The sequence below is a fragment of the Triticum aestivum genome, chromosome 7A (genome assembly GCF_018294505.1).
Source record: "Triticum aestivum cultivar Chinese Spring chromosome 7A, IWGSC CS RefSeq v2.1, whole genome shotgun sequence".
Classification (NCBI taxonomy): domain Eukaryota; kingdom Viridiplantae; phylum Streptophyta; class Magnoliopsida; order Poales; family Poaceae; genus Triticum; species Triticum aestivum.
This window is the reverse complement of record NC_057812.1, coordinates 222926958-222944293: the sequence shown is the minus strand read 5'-3', so window position 1 is coordinate 222944293 and position 17336 is coordinate 222926958. Positions and strand designations below refer to the sequence as shown.

At 45.9% G+C, this 17336-nt stretch overlaps 1 pseudogene; it reads left to right on the top strand.

The window, feature by feature from the left end:
* The first annotated feature begins 5952 nt into the window (after nucleotides 1–5952).
* On the top strand, nucleotides 5953–17104 carry LOC123152147 (wall-associated receptor kinase 3-like; annotated as a pseudogene).
* The last annotated feature ends 232 nt before the right edge of the window (nucleotides 17105–17336 follow it).

Below are 17336 nucleotides of genomic sequence, written 5' to 3'. Positions count from 1 at the left end.
GAGCTTCTTTCCTTTGAGGGAGAACATGAATTTATTTAGTTTAGAAAGCATAGGACCATCTATATCATCATCATCATAATTATCTTCCACATCAAGATACTCATCACAAGGAGTAGAAGGAGTGAAAAGAGGAGGGTTTGACTGTGGGGTTACCTTGACCTTGTTCGGAGAGTTTTGGTCCTCTTCATCTCCTACCACAGCCTTTTCCATTAGGCACTTGTGAGCATTAACCTTGTAGTATTTCATATAGTTGTAGGTGACAGCATCACCACTTTTTTTGACTAGCCTCAAGGTGTTTTGAGAATCTTGAGCTACTCCGGCAACACCACCAACATCATCCGGATCGGATTCTTCATGAGCAACCATTGCTTTCCCATCTCTCTTCTTGAGCTTGGAGTTCAAAGGATTTGGCAACTTCTTCTTGGCAAAGGTTTTGGGAAACCTTGGTTTATCTTCTCTCTTCTCATAAGGGCAATCGTTGGAGAAGTGGTTGGTTTCTTCACATTTGTAGCATTTTCTCACTTTCTTCTTCTGGAATCTTCCCTTGAATTTTCCCGCGCTAAACTTCTTGACAAAGAGGGCAATGTATTCATATGAAGGGCTCTCATCGGAGTCAATCTCATCACCATCATCGTCTTCTTCTTCACTTTGCTCTTCCTCACATGCATGCTTGGCCTTCAAAGCAAGATTGATTTTTGATGTTGAGGTACCATGCATAGCAAGATGTGTTGTAGCATTTTCCTTTGATTCTTCAAATAGTTGGAAAGTGGATATGATGTCATCAAGAGTCATTTCCTTGAATCCATGATGTTGTCTTATGTCCCACACCATTGGGTGATGATACGGAGCGAGAGCATGAAGTAACTTGTTCACGAGAAATCGCTTAGTAAAGTTGAATCCATCTTGTGTCTTGTCACAATCACATGACTCAATGTCGGCGGTGAGTCATTAGACACTTAAGGAGCTGCTTGGGGGATTCACCTTTCTCCATAGAAAAGTTCTGCAATTGACCCTTGGCAATTTCTATTGAGCTAGCCAAAGAGTGGAAGTACCGGTCTTGGTCCTCACAATACTATCCCATAAGTCCTTTGCACTTGTGATGTGTATATATGGTCTCCTTTGCTTGTCACTCATACCTCTCCTTATGCACATGATTGCGGTATCGTTGAGATGCTTGTGATATGTTTCTCTTGGTGTGAGATTCTTTGGTTCAAGAACTTTGTAGACATACTCTAAGATGTCCAACATCTCATCATTTCCAAATCGAAGATGATCCTGCATAGCAACTCTCCACAAAGCAAAATCGGTAGTGTCATCAAGTAAAGGAGGTTTGCCTTGAGGGTTATACTTTGGTTTCTCTATTTGAGGTCTTGCATAAAGCCATGGAACACTAGAGTGATCATTACTAGGAGGTTGTTGGCCAGGTGAAGGAGTAGGCACAGTTGGCCTCGAGGCCCATCATGGTTAATGTGGCTAATATCATTTGGACCAAGGCCTCAAGAGAAGCATCATGCTCCTCCTTTTTCTTAGCAAGTGTCCGTTCCAGATCCTCAGAAGTAAAGGACTTGGCTTCCGTGGAAGCAACGCCCTTATCCTTTGGATCCGCAACAAGGGGAGTTCCATCGGGGTTCATCTCGCTCTAGGGCGGTTAAGCCACAAGAATAGAGCATGAGGCTCTGATACCAATTAAAAGGGTCGAGATGGACCTAGAGGGGGAGGGGGTGAATAGGTACAATTACAATTTCTAATTATTACTTAGCAATTTTAGGCAATAATGCGAAATATAAAGGTGAGCCTAACAATTGCAAGTATGATACTAAGAGTTAAGCAAGGTGAACAAGTACCACAAGTATGTGAGTGAACAAGCACAATATATGATAAGTAAATACTAAGAGACAAGTAACCACAAGTAGGGAGTTAGGGTTAGGAATAACCGCAACTCTGAGAGACGAGGATGTATGCCGATGCTCACTTCCTTGGAGGGAAGCTACATCACGGTTTAGAGAGATGGGTGTTACCACGAAGGCACACCAACGCCACGAAGGCTCACCCTATTCTCTCTTTGAGATATCACCACGAAGGAGATTCTCAACCACTAGTGGTAGACCTTGGGGTGGTCTCCAAACCCTCACAAACTTTTCGAGGGTAATCACAATGGTCGATTCCTCTCCGAAGAACTCCTACTGCATAGGAGTCTCCAACCTCCAAGAGTAACAAGAACGATGGGGAAAAACTCAAGACTTGTTCAAATCACGAATTAATTTGGTGTAAAGAAGGGGAAGGAGTGGATCTATCACTTGATTGGAAAACTTCTCACGAATGCTCTCAAATCCCTTCAGGATCTAAGATTTGGTGTATGAGTGAGAGAGAGAGAGAGAGTGAAATGTGTTCTAGGGATTGCTGAAAGTGAATGGTCAACCCTCTCCCGTGGAGGTAGAAGGCTATATATAGTATTGGAGCAAATGTGGTTTGTTGTAGTGTAAGTGACAGGAGTAGGCCGGACATCCGGGCCAGGGGCCGGATCCGGCACAGTGTAATGCATGTGCAATAAAATAGAGAGGAGTGAATAAAACAGAGAGGCCAGACACCCGGGGCAAAGCCCGGACATCCGGTGTGGCTGGTAATCCCAGACATTTGGCGGTTTTTCGCACAACACCGATGCTCTCTGGTTAGTTGTGGCTGGATATCCGGCAGGCCAGCCCGAACATCGAGGGACACAGGAGAGCCCGGACATCCGGCAGTGTGGCCAGACATCCGGAAATATTAGCATCACAAAGTGCTCTCTGGTCAGCAGTGGTCGGACATCTGGCTGGCCAGCCCAGACATCCGGAGACGCAGGAGAGCCCGGACATCCGGCAGTGTGGCCGGACATCCGGAAATATTAGCATCACAAGAAAATCTCTCTGGACAGCAGGGGTCCGGACATCTGGCGTGTGGGCAGATATCCAGCATGGGAGCAGAGGCAATATTTTAACAGTAGTTTTTAGTGAGTGAGACTAAGATGGAGAAGCTAGGTTTTGTGACATGAGCAAGTCCTTCACTACCCCTACCGATCCCCTCTTAATAGTGTGGGATCCCTATACCCAAGAACAAAGAAAGATACAATCCTTTTGATATAGTATTTCTTCCTTGAGTAATATCAACTCCGTATGTTCATGATCTACACACCTTTGTCATACGGGGACTAAAACCTGAGATTCACTTGACGAACATAGTTAGTCCCTTACATGTATATTGTCATCAACATCAAAACTTGATGTAAGGGCATGATTGCACTTTTAGTTGTGGACCCCTGAAAATGCTAAGGACAAGGATTGGCAAAAGCTTAAGGCTCTAGATTTTTGTTTAAGTGATCAAACATCACATTGAGTCCATAAGAAAGTCAATAACATTAAAAGGGGATGAGGTGTTGCTTAATGATCTATTTGCTCAAGTGCTCAGTGATATTGCTCCAAAACCATCAACCACTTTCTCTATCCAAATATGTCCAAACCCTAAAATTCCAACTCGGCTCCACCGATATTTCCTAGCCGGAGCCACCAAGTTCATCTAGACTTAGCCACTGCCAAAACCCTAACAATTCAGATCCATCGATATGGATCTCGGTCCCACCGAGATGGCCTTACCAACTCTATGTTGCTTGTTGCAATTGTTTCGGTCCCACCGAGATGGCTTGACCGATTCTCTCTTGCCTTACTGCTTCACTTCAGTCCCTCCGAGATGATGCAATCAGCGCCACCGAGACGAGGTTTGGCCTAAGCCCTTGCACATTGGTCCCTCCGAGTTGTTCTCATCGGTCCCACCGAGATTCCTAACGTTCATATTTTTACACAGATCGGTGCCACCGAGTTTTCTGATCGGTGCCACCGGATAGGTCAAAAGTGTGTAAGGGTTGGATTTTGTGTGGAGGCTATATATACCCTTCCACCCCTTCTTCCTCATTGAGGAGAGCCATCAGAACGTGCCTACACTTTCACCATTCATTTTCTGAGAGAACCACCTACTCACGTGTTGAGATTAAGAGTTTCCATTCCTACCATTTGAACCTTGATCTGGCCTTCTCCAAGTTGCTTTCCACTCAAATTCTTCTTTCACCATAGCCAAATCTGTGAGAGAGAGTTGAGTGTTGGAGAGATTATCATTTGAAGCACAAGAGCAAGGACTTCATCATCAACACGCCATTTATTACCTTTCGGAGGGTGGTGTCTCCTAAATTGGTTAGGTGTCGCTTGGGAGCCTCCGACGTGATGTGGAGTTGAACCAAGAAGTTTGTAAGGGCAAGGAGATCGCCTACTTCGTGAAGATCTACCCGAGTGAGGCAAGTCCTTCGTGGACAATGGCTATGGTGGGATAGACAAGGTTGCTTCTTCGTGAAGTCTTCGTGGGTGGAGCCCTCCTTGGACTCACGCATCCTTTACCTTTCGTGGGTTGAAGTCTCCCTCAACGTGGATGTACGATAACACCACCTATCGGAACCACGCCAAAAATCTTCATGTCTCCATTGTGTTTGCCTTCTCCAAACCCTTCCCTTTACTTACACATGCAATGTTTTTACATTTCGCTGCTATACTCTTAGACTTGCATGTGTAGGGTGTTACTTGAATTGTCAAGATTGCTAAAATCTGCCCACAACTAAAATTAGGAAAAAGGAAGTCTTTTATTTGGTCAAGTAGTCTAATCACCCCCCATCTAAACATAGTTTTGATCCTACAGCTGGGAGCGAGCAACTTGACGCCCTCTCAGCTGCCGCCACGTGTCGTGCTCTGGGCGCTCCCTCTAGCTATTTTTTATTTTTTTGTACGCATTTTCAGCTTTTCGATGATTTTTCCCCTTTTTTTGCCTTTTTGGTTTGCTCCATTTTTTCTTTGGTTTCGGGCCTTAAAAGAATTGAATTTTTTCTGACATGAAAAAACGTTTTTTCTTTTTGCCCCTTCCGCGAGAGGTATATATATACTTCTCGTAGAGGCACGGATTTGATTCTACGAGAGGCACGACCGTGCCTCTCAAAAAGGAAAAGAACGAGTTTTCTTTTCTTTTTTCCTTCCGTGAAATGTACTGATTTGCTTCTTGTGAAGGCACAGATTTGCTTTCGCGAGAGGCACGATCTTTTTTCCTATCATGAGAGCCATGGATTTGCTTCTCGTGAACGTATGGATTTTCTTTCACGAGAGACATGAATTTACTTCTCGTGGAGATATGGATTTGCTTCCGCGAGAGGCACGATCGTGCCTCTCGCAAAAGGAAAAAACATGTTTTTTCTTTTTTTCTATCATGAGAGGCACAAATTTACTTCTCATGAATGCATGAATTTGCTTTTGCGAGAGGCAGAGTCGTGCCTCTCAGAAAAAGGAAAAAATGCATTTTTTTTTTACTTTCGCAAGAGACACGGATTTGCTTCTGCGAGAGGCATGGTAGTGCTTCTTAGAAAGGGAAAAGGCATGCTTTTGGTTCGGTTTTTTCATCCTGTTTGGTAAAAAAAAGTTTATCAAAACATATCAACATGAAATATAATTTTAAAAATCTTGACGCGAGGAATCCAACAGTTAAACGATTTGAGATTTGGACACACGGTTTGAGAGATGAAAAGTTTTAAATAAATGAATATACGAAAAATGGGAAAACTCTCGTATTGCGATAAGTGTTGCACATTTTGGGAAGATGAGAGTGACCTTGCAAGGAGTACTTAATTGTCGCGTCAAAAAAAAAGGAGTACTTAATTGATTTTGGACATGCCGCCGTGTCGCCCAGTATAGCACCTGGACCATGCCTGGGCTGGAAGACACAGCACGCGACACGGCCCGGTAATAATCGTGCCATGACGGGCAGTGCCGTGCCAGGCCCGATTAGGATGGGCTGGGCCGTGCCGTGATCGGGAGTTGCCCTTAGTGGGCCTGCGAGAGCACCTGTTCGGCCCAGCCCAGGGGTCGTCTTGCCCTGCTCGCCGAGCACGAACGCGCGAAACCTCCCCTCGCCGCCGTCCCTGTCCGCTCGAGCTCGACCACCCCCACGCGGCATGCTCCAGCAGCTCCGGCACCCACAACCAGGGCGGCGGGGCGTAGGAATAGCCGGCAGCGGAGGTTCTTCCCTGGACCCCTCGGCGGTGGGTGAGCCCGACGGGGAGCCGCGCCACCACTGAACGCCGATCCGGGATGGAAGCATTCACTTACGCGCCAGCCGCCAGACTGCAGATGAAGGTATCCTATCTCCAAAAAATTCACTCGTGCCCACAGATAGCTTGAAAATCCGAGTAAAATTGTAGGAACACCCAACACCCGTTCGCTAGTACTGTACTACACAATATTGCTTTATCAAGTGTGTTCTTCACCCTATAGCTACGGCTGTCAGACGGGGTCATTTCTTCACTGTCAATCCTACGCATGATACAGTTTGCATAACTCGTTGGCGTCATCATTCGATGAACTATCACAAGGATGCAATTTTAGAATGAATTTGCCTTTTCCTGCTAAGAAAGAAAATAATTCTGAATTTTGGGTAGTGCATATCCTCGTAAACCTCAAGTATGCAATTACATAATTCTTGTGCTGTTACCGTGTTACATGGTGCCAGTGTCCTCTACAGAACTGGATTAGCAAGCACTTGTAAACTCCACAAGATTTTCCTTCTAATAATTCTCGCCATAGTCCTTCAGAGGGCAGCAATCTTGCTAGAAACTGGCTGTACCATGATGAATCCCCTCCGCATCAACCCCTCATCTGTTCATATCCTGGGTGGTTCACCATCACTGGAATCATCATCTGAATCTTTTGCAGGAATGATAAATACATCATATTCATGAGGTGATCTAAAGCTAACTCTCCTTGCGGCACTATTTTGACTTCTCACAGACACTCCACCGATGGAGATGCTCTCGTTGATGATTGGTGAGTTGCCCTCGGAAGAGAAGTCGGAGTTCAGTGGGCAGACCTTCGGAGAGTACCTTCCAGCTGGTGTCCCTTCGATCGCCCCCATGCCCCAGCTTGGTTGCGGGTACAGAAGTTCTTCAAGTGTGACCTGTCTCACTTCTGTTCCTAATTCACTGCATTCGTGAAGCTCTTGCTTCTGCAGGCAGCTGGGCATCATTCGGTACCAGATCACTTTGAGATGGCGAGAATAGCAGCACTGTAAGCACATTATTACCTCTAGAGGATGGTGAGATGAGATAGTGAATCAATTTGTCCACCCCGTGTTATTGTGTAGTGCGTACCAACATGTATTTATGGACAAGCGTGCATGCTTTAATTGGATGCCCCTCAGGAATTAAATTGTTGTTATGCATAAACTAGGCTGTAATAAAACTTTGGGCATATCGATATCACAGGGATACGGTGAGGGGTTCAAGACAAACCGGTTCCTTAGTTTGGAACTTTTGGTAGGTAACAATTTATATTATTTAAATAGCTGCCGAGAGAAGCCTGGTGAGTTGATTATTTGCTGTTGGGTGTATTTGTAGGGAGTTCTAGAAAATATATTCAAAACTAGCACTTGTTACTTCAATTATCATTTTTACCATTTCTTGCTGCCAATTGAGGTTGAGGGATTATAGTAGCCTAGACTATGTCTGGACTTTATTGTATCATTGTATGTGCTAGCAGTGCATATAAGAAAGTGATATTTTTCAACGGATATTACGAAATGGAAGTCCTGCTGTTGTATGACTCTGTTGGAGGTTGGAATCCCAATATGTTTGGGGGATATCCATTGTCATCTAGGAAGATTACGAGAAACTCAAAATATGACTCTGTTCAGAAACCAAGCACTCTTGTTGTTTACACCATCCCTTGTAATTTTTTTTGACTTAGGCAACTCTTCTTGTTGTTTACACCATATCTTGTATTGTCATGTTCCTTTGACACGAAGTTGTATTGGCACTATAGCAAAAGCTGGCATAACCTTTTCAGAGTTCACCATCAACACAGTTTAGAGTTGCCAACTTGCTATTCATGGAGAAACATTTCATGGACCTGTGATGTGACACATATTTTTTTTAGGGTAAGATACGACACAATTATGTTGTATCTTGACCGTGGGTTTTTCCTTGTCATGTATATCCCTTGCTTTTTCTGTGTCCATATGAATTCTAACTATGAATGCATTAAGGCTAAAATCAATGGGCATTATCAGCACACTGCTGCAGTCTTTTTACACATATCAGAATAGGTTAGTTACTAACTGTTCTTCTATTTTGGCAGGTACACGATAAATCTCTTGCTAGTTTACACCTAGGAAGGATTGTGAAAGATATGGCTGATGATGCCATCTAACTTGAGGCATGTGGTCTCCTTCTGAAAATATATACATGTGGTCGTTTATTATTATTTATTAAATTTACTTCTGAATATAGTCGAAATCTTGTTATGTGCAAACTAAAAATAATTGTCGATTACTGAAACCTGTCTATAAGCATATTTAAAAAGGATGTGACAATTTACTGAAACCAAGTAAGAAAAAAAAGAGTTCTTTTATTTTTGATAGCAACTTTTACTGAGGCAGGAAGGGGCACCAGTTTCATTAATTGAAACCAATGAAGGGGATATCAATCAGGTTACTGAGGCAAACTCATAGATGACATGCATTCTTCCTCCATACTATATCGCCTACTGAAGTTGTCATCATCAGCATTGGCATTGTTCTGTTCCATTGGTGTATTGTTTTCCACAGTTTGCATTACTTCAAGTTTTGTCTCAACTTGCCTCATTGTTGGCCTATATTCACCCTTTAAACTTAAGCACATGAGTGTTACTGCTGCAACTTCTTTGGCTTCTTCAGCCCCTTCCTCGATGACTTGCTGGTCTAGCATCTCAAAGAGTCTGTCTTGGTTAACTCGCAAGATGAATAAGCAGCTGAGTGCAGATAAGCAAGGCATCTTGAGGTTTCAAGGGCTATTCTTTGCCAATCTTTCCAAGGCACTGATAGTGGAGTGCTGACATGAAGATGATCAGAAAGAGTTCCATTTGAAATGAATTCGTAGACCAACGATGGAACTTCTGTCTGAAGGCAACATCCAAAAAGCTTCCCTACATTCCTGTGGTTCACTTGAGAAAGGATGGCAACCTCATTGATGAAATCATATGTTTCTCTCTGAATTTCAACTTTTGACTTCTTGATGGCAACAACACGTTTGTCAGATAAAATCCCTTTGTAGACAATGCCGTGGCCTCCACCTCCAAGTTCTCGAGCCTCGTCAAACTTATTTGTTGCCTTCTCAAGCTCTTCTAAGCTGAACATCATCCTTTCAGCGATATCCTTGTCCACAAGCTGCTGTAGCAACAACCCTCTGTTCTTTTTGAAGAAAAAATCTCTTGACTTCCTTGCTTTCCAAACTATGAGCTTTTGTCTTACAATCAGAACACTGAGGCCTTGTTCGGTTGCATTGGGTTTGAGGGGGGTTAAAAGGGATTGTGATGGATTAAATCCCCTGTAAATCAAATTCCTCACCAATCCCTTTCAAACCTCTCCAATCCCCTCGGGGAAAGGATTAAACGAACAAGCCCTGAGGATAATTGTAAGAGTGCCTACACTACTGCCGATTCCTACCACAATGGCAAATCCTGGAGAATACATAATCAATTGGCTTGGGTCTAGATTTTGAATAAATAAACAAATGTATAAACAGTCATGAATATTGACAATACAATAATATTTACCTATCTTACTATGTTATCAACAAAGATCAGTATGGAGTATTTTGCAAGCTTGCTCATTACCTGAATTTTTTGATTTGGTTGAAGAGCATCCATTTTGTTTTGGGGGGTTACCAGTGGTGCCATGGGGACAGGTACAGGTATATGACCCTATCAAGTTGATGCACTGGCCAAAGCAGGAGTACTCACCTTGACTTGTACACTCGTCAATATCTGCAGTAGTAAAGAAGCTAAGTAGTTTGCGGCTTTGTGCACTACCGAAGTAATGGTACTAATTATTCAGGGAGTCTAGTTGCATACCTTGGCATCCGTGTTGCACGTAGGGGTTGCCTTCGTAGCCATGCCAACACTGGCTTGTGTGACCTCCTCTTGAATCATCGGGTTTAAGGTACTCAAGGCACTCACTGTTGTCACTGAGGCATCCAAAGTCACTTGAATTGCTAGCCTCAGCACATGACATGTTACTGAACACCCAACTGACAGCCGTTCTAATTGGTACTCCTGGTATGGTGTGTAGTACGCCTTTAGAGGCACCAAGGCTGGTCTCAAATGATACCGCCTTCTGCAGCACCATGACATTATTCTTCTTGCTCCTCCAGTTGCTCTCCACCAAAGCAAGACATGAGTTGAAACATATTTGAGTCAAACTGCTTGTTGTTTGCACTGCAACAACCACTGCTAGAACATGTGCCATCAGTTGCTATCACAGGATGATCCGGCATGCATTCTGGAGAACAAGTGGTGTCTGCAGGTTCTCCGCGAGGAGGATGCCATTGAAGATACACAGTGATTCCACACCCCATAACAACGATTTCATTCTGCTTCCTAACACCCTATATAGGCTGTTGTCGAGGGGGACTGACCAGTTCATATGGATGAAACCGTCGAGCCACTCATCCCCCTCCAAGGTGAGGATCCCACTGTCAATGCACAGTGTGCTGTCTTGCGCTGATATTTCAAGCACTTCGACTCCGGAACTGTTCATGAAGAGCTTTGGGGGATGATATGTCTCGTTGCAGGCAAGCTTGAAGCCCTCACGGTGGCACCCGGCATTGACGCCGAATGGGCAAGGTATACTTATATTGCCGCATCTGCTTGTGCAGTTGGGCGATGCAGCGTTGGCCGAGACTAGCACTAACGCGGTGGCTAGAAGCTGCAGAAGATGTAGCAGGGCTGCTATACCTGCCATACTCATTTGTGTGATGCGGCTGTATGCAGCTCAGCCACACGGAAGTGCTAACTAGCCCTTTTTTGGTGTGTATATATAGCCATTGTAGTGTGAAAGTGCAAGCTCTTCTCTGTGTTATGTGTCACTTATATGCAGAATACACAGAGCTTATCATACGGCGGTAACAAATAAAAAGATTAATACCTGCTTACCTTTCTCTTTCTTACTGACTGATTTAAGGATATCTTTCTTCATCAAGTTTACCTTCACAAGACATTTGGCACTTGCAGGATAGGTAAAAAGCCTTATGTGTGGACACCCTGTGATAAGTGACCTTTACTTCTACATACATGAACAAGAATGGATGGAAACTTCAAATCTGCCAAGTCCAATTGTCCAAATGCCTGGCAATGAGGAGTCCCTGTCGTCCTGCATTTTTCTATGTACAAGAAACTGCAATCCTGTCAAGTCCGTTGTCCTAATGCCTGATAAATAAGGAGGCTCTATCATCTTCCATTTGTCTCTGCACAGAAAAAGCAACCACAATTATTGGAGTTATACATAGCTTATACGCATGGCTAGTTACTTGATGCCGACTTCATGAAGCAGTCAAGGAATCGCTAGAATTACTATAAGGCTCGGGCCGGCCGATAAAAGATGGAGAACAACCATCTAGTTTTTAATATTTTGGTTGATGTAACAAGACTCCAAAGCTGACTGAGTATGCATTGAAACCACAATGGCATTCGACCTGCTTTACAAGTTGCCATATAAATGAATAATGTTAGTACTAGAGGGAAGTTGAGCTTCTTGTTTTTCTGCAATACTGCAACTAATGACAGTTGCATTTAAGGGCTTTCAACACATAATTACTGTTTCTTGTCAGATGAGCATAATCAAAGAAGCTGGCCTGCTCCTGCGAAGGATGATAATTTAAATAATGGAACCTAATGCATTGATAATTATGCTTGTCAGAGAGAAGGAAAGTCAAGATATATGCTTGATGCTAGGTGGGACGAACAGAATGCTATTCCGACACAAAATTCGCTCTCATGGCGATCTGAAGGCTTGTGTCCAAATTAGACGGCATGGAATATGTTGGTCTGACTTCCCAGGTGCTCTTGATAAAGTTTGCTTCCTTTGAAAGAATCCTTAACCGATCTGAAAGGTAAATCTATTAACTGATGCTTATTCTCATTTAGCAGATAACTAGCATGTCATGATCCATAAACAATTTTTTTTTGAATTGTTCAGATATATCCAAAGCTTTCAGGATATTTTTTAAGCATGTCACCAGGAGGTACCTTTCCAGCTTTCCTTGTCAAACTCTTGCTAACTCTGTTTCGTCAATCTGTACAAGTTCTATATAGTACTCCCTCCGGTCCTTTTTAGTTCGCATATAAGATTTGACTGAAGTCAAGCCTCGTAAAGTTTGACCAACTTTACAGAAAAAGTTGTCAACATTCACAACCTGAAATCAATACCACTAGATATGTCATGACTTAAAGTTTCATATTATATAACTTTAGCATGGCAAATGTTAATATTTTTTCATATAAATACGGTCAAACTTTGTGAAGTTTGACTTCAAAGAATTCTAATGTGCAGAGTAAAAAGGACCGGAGGGAGTAGTACTTGTAAAATAGTACAATAGAAAATAGCACTAGTCACACTCGGTTCTGATGGTGTATAATGGACTGGTTCTGTATTCTGATATGGTCAAGCCATCAAGGTATGACCAAAATGCCTTTTCGTCCAAGCAAAAGTAACCAGATCACACGTCCATACCATCGGGAACATCCCTTAGAGCAGTAATTATATTCTCTAGAAAACTGCGAGCAATACTTATCTAGGTGTGTGTGAACAAGTCTCCTTGTAAAAAAATGTTTTGTCATGCCTGGGAGGTCAAGTAATCTGCAAAGGTAGACTAATTCTTCAGTTCTTCTAGGCATGTGATGGAGTTCAGTATCTAAAAATACTAATAAATCTGTTGCCATGGTCATCACTTTTCCAGTTTCCCACAAATGTTGTCCAGAACAGATAAATTCTTGCTGCAGGGTAACTTTGGTGAACAGCAGCAAATTCCTAGTTACCTTCTCCAATACAGATACATTCAGAAACTTGTGCTTCATTCATGTGATCAACGAAATGAGAATGCCTGCTCTAGTTGGCGCAGCGATGTTGCTGCTGCTGTTGCTGCTGAGGGGCAGCATAACACTGGCGGCAGCAGCAAGTTCCGTGAACATCGCTTTGCCCGGCTGCAAGAGCAAATGCGGCGATGTGGACATCCCCTACCCCTTCGGCACCACCCCCGTCTGCTACCGGCCTGGCTTCATGGTCACCTGCAATGAGACGCACAGCCCACCGAAGCTGTTCCTGGACAATGGTGCCAGTCCCGGTCCTGGCCCTGAGGTTGTCGAGATATCTCTGGCGAACAGCACGGTGCGTGTCGGGAGCTGGGTTTCACACTTCGTCGCCGGCAACACGAGCCACGTGCAGCTGGCCTTCAGCCGCGGCTCCCCCTTCGTGCTGTCGGCCAAGGCGAACAGCCTCGTCATCATGGGGTGTGGCTTCCGTGTCCTCCTGCACATCGTTGACGGGTGGACATATGGCTCCTGCGCGTCCTTCTGTCCGATCAATAACAGCACCGGCGAGCCGTTCTTGCCCGATGTCGTGTGCAACGGCATCGGCTGCTGCCAGCCGTCCATTCCGATTGGCCTTCGGTCCTGCCGTATCGAGCTCTCCTCGCTCGACGGTGCTGGCAGGTGCCCGACCGCGCCGTCCCCGTCCCCAGCCCCGGCTCCAGCGTTCAACGCGAGCGTGCATATGGTGGAGCAGGAGTGGTGGAGTGACGGGTCACACGTCTATGGTCTTCAGCAATACTTCATGGACCTCCTGTCTTACCCTGACATGAGCCCGTTCTTCGTTCCTGCCATTGCAGCCTGGGGGTTGGGCGAGTTATCCTGCGAAGAGGCCGCCCGGAGGCCAGATTTTGGGTGCCGCAGCAAGAACAGTGTGTGCCTCAACTCCACAAATGGCGCCGAAGGCTATGTCTGCCGGTGCAGTGATGGCTACCAGGGCAATCCATACATGACAAATGGATGCCAAGGAGGGCGAGGTCGTCTAGCAGCTGGTAAGTCGAAGCATTAGTTCATCTTTCTGTCCACATAAAACATTACTATGTCCTCAAATTTAAGTAACACCGGCACTTTTTCACACAATTTTTTTTTTTGAACGGTCACCGGGGGGAGAGATTCCCCACCTGAATATATTGCTCAAAGTGGCCAAAATGCCAAGTGTTTGATCCAGTTTATAAGGAAAACCGGATCGAAAACCTTAACAGGTTGACCCCGTTTATAAGGGAAACCGGGCCGAAAAACCACATAGGGGGGAAAGATTACATAGGGTGAGAGCATATGGACGCCCTGAAGAAGGCACTACCTAGCCAGCAAGCCAAGAGACCACCACCATAAAAGTCGAGTGGAATTGGTGTGTCATGGAGGAAACACAATACCAACACTAAACAACTATCCTAACGCACCACACTTGCGTGCGTACCAACCCCTTGGCACAACAGAGGAGCAGCACCAATCAACGAGTGACCCATCACGAACCTTAACTGGAAACTCCGCCACAGCAGGCCGACACGATTAGCAAGGTGGGGAGGCATCGTTGCGTCGTTGTTGAGCAAAGATGAACCGAGATAGCACGAAGAGCACGAAGCTCACCAAAACGGACGACAGGCATGAGAGGGTCTTGAGCTAGCATAGCAGAGGATGACCAACCCCCAAGGGCAACGGAGGATGAATGGCGGCAAGGAGCTCCCTAGTGACGCCTTCAAGAAGGTGGACGACATCCGAGGATGACGCCGTCACAGAGCTTTCGCCTGGAGCATAACCGGTTAAATTCCCAGAGGGCAGAGCCTAGAGCTGCGAATCCGGACCGAGAGACAGGAGTGGCACATGAGCCACGCCCCCAAGAGGGTAAGCGACGCTGGAGTAGCGTCGCCGTGGTCAGCTGACAAAGTCAGCGGGGATTTCTCCCGTAGCACATCCGTCAATGGTGGGCCGCCATCCAAGTGGAGTCGAAGGGCGACAGAGGACAGGACCGAGACGGACATATGAGGTGGATGGTGAACCGAGGAAGGACGAGTGGAGCAGGCCGCCGGTGAGGAGGGTGGAGACGAGGTGGGGCGGCGTCGGAGGTGGACAGAGGGCGGGGGCACCAGAGTGGAGGTTCTTCCGGCCAGAGACTGGCGGTGGCAGGGACGGGAAGGGCGAGTGGGGTGGAGGCGCAGTACGGGGTGGGGATCGAGGCGAGGTGGAGCGGGGTGCATCATCCGCCGGAGAGGATGGGGGTGGCGAGGGGAGCAATGGGAGCTGCGAGCCGAGGGAGAGCCGGATCCGCGCCCGGAACCTCCGGATCCGTCGCCGGCCAGCCGAGAACGGACGGCCAGGAGGCCGAAACGCAGCCGCGGGCGCCGCCGGCGCCAGGGGCCAGGCCGCCCGCCCACCTAGCGCCAGCAGAGGAGGGTCGACGCGGAGGATGGCGGCGCAGTTCGAGGGCGCGAGCACCGGCCGGAACTGGCCGGAGGAGGACGCCGACGGCCCCGGAGAGCTGAGGACGAGATGGATCTGGATCTGGCAAGTGAAGATGGACCGGGGAGGGTGGTCGCAGCCGCGGGCTGCGTGCGTCCTCGCCGCCGCCGTCAGCCGCTGGGCTTTGCCCTTAGGCTTCCTCCGGAGACGGCGAGAAGGGAATGGGCAGCACAGTCGCTCCCTGTTGTTGGCGGCGGCGGGGGCCTCCGGAGTCGCGAGAGCGACCCGGGAGGCGAGAGAGGGCAGCAATTAAATTAGGATATATAATTTCAAGCAGGCTTTTTGACGGTGTTGTCTGTAAATTTCGACAGGAATAATTTTCTCCATAGGAGTTGGCAGCGGCATAATTATTTTGCTTCTAGTTCTTGCTGTCGCCTTTGCAATAAAAAAGGTCAAGGATCAGAAAGCAAAAAGGATGAAGGAATATTTCTTCAAGCAAAACCGTGGGTTATTGCTCCAGCAGTTAGTAGACACAGATATAGCTGAAAGGATGATTTTCAGCTTAGAAGAGCTTGAGACAGCAACTAATAAATTTGATGAAGCTCGCATTCTCGGTGGTGGAGGGCACGGCACAGTGTACAAAGGCATTTTATCAGACCAACATGTCGTTGCTATAAAGAAGTCCAAAACCGTAATCAAAAGAGAGATCGACGAGTTCATAAATGAAGTTGCCATCCTTTCTCAAATCAATCACAGGAATGTGGTAAAGCTGTTTGGTTGCTGTCTCGAGACAGAAGTTCCATTGCTAATCTACGAGTTCATTTCGAATGGTACCCTCTATGCCCATCTTCATACTGATGGTCCTCAATCACTATCATGGAAAGACAGATTACGAATTGCATTTGAAGTTGCAAGTTCTTTGGCCTATCTTCACTCGGCTGCTTTGATATCAATAATCCACAGGGACATCAAGACATCTAACATACTGCTAGATGATCGCTTGACGGCAAAAGTGTCAGACTTTGGCGCTTCTAGAGGTATTGCAATCGACCAATCAGGGGTAACAACTGCCATCCAAGGAACTTATGGATATCTGGATCCTGAGTACTACTACACAGGCCGACTGACGGAGAAGAGCGATGTTTACAGCTTCGGTGTCATGCTTGTGGAACTACTTACAAGAAAAAAACCAACCGGCTACGTGCCATCAGAAGGCGTCAGTCTAGTAGCACACTTCATGTTGCTGTTGAACCAAGATAGACTGAGTGAAATACTTACTAGATTCACAGGTTTCCCAGGAGGCTGGGGACGAAGCCAAGGAAGTAGCGGCAATCGCAGCAATGTGCTTGGGGATGAAGGGGGAAGACAGGCCGACCATGCGGTACGTGGAAACGAAACTCCAGGGGCTGCAGAGTTTGGAGAACACCGTGAAGGCCGACCCAGAAATGGAAGAAGTTCCGGTTAAACTACGTCACAGAACATTTGAAAGAAGCAGAGACAATGCTGATAAGGAGGGTCACAGTAACAGCAGGCGATATAGCATGGAGGAGGCGATGTTGTTTTCAGCGAGCTTGCAGCGATGATCTTGAGGACATTCTTCATTAGATTATGTGGTCTCTCTGTGTGCTTCTGAAATTCATCATAAAGTTCTGCTGTGAGAGCTGTGGTAGTTCCGCTTTATGTAATTATCAAAATATCTCGAGTAACGGCGCAGGTATACGCTCCGGCACGTGTGTTTATATCTGGTCCTCTGGAAATACACTTGTACTTTATGTACCCTCCGTTCCTAAATACTTGTCTTTCTAGGCATTTCAACAAGTGACTACATACGAAGCAAAATGAGTGAATCTACACTCTAAAATATGTCTACATACATCCGTATGTAGTAGTCATTTGAAATGTCTAGAAAGACAAATATTTAGGAACGGAGTAGTTCTTACAGCTGAATTTACATTTGCATTTGTTGTGCAATTGATGCAATCGTATAAC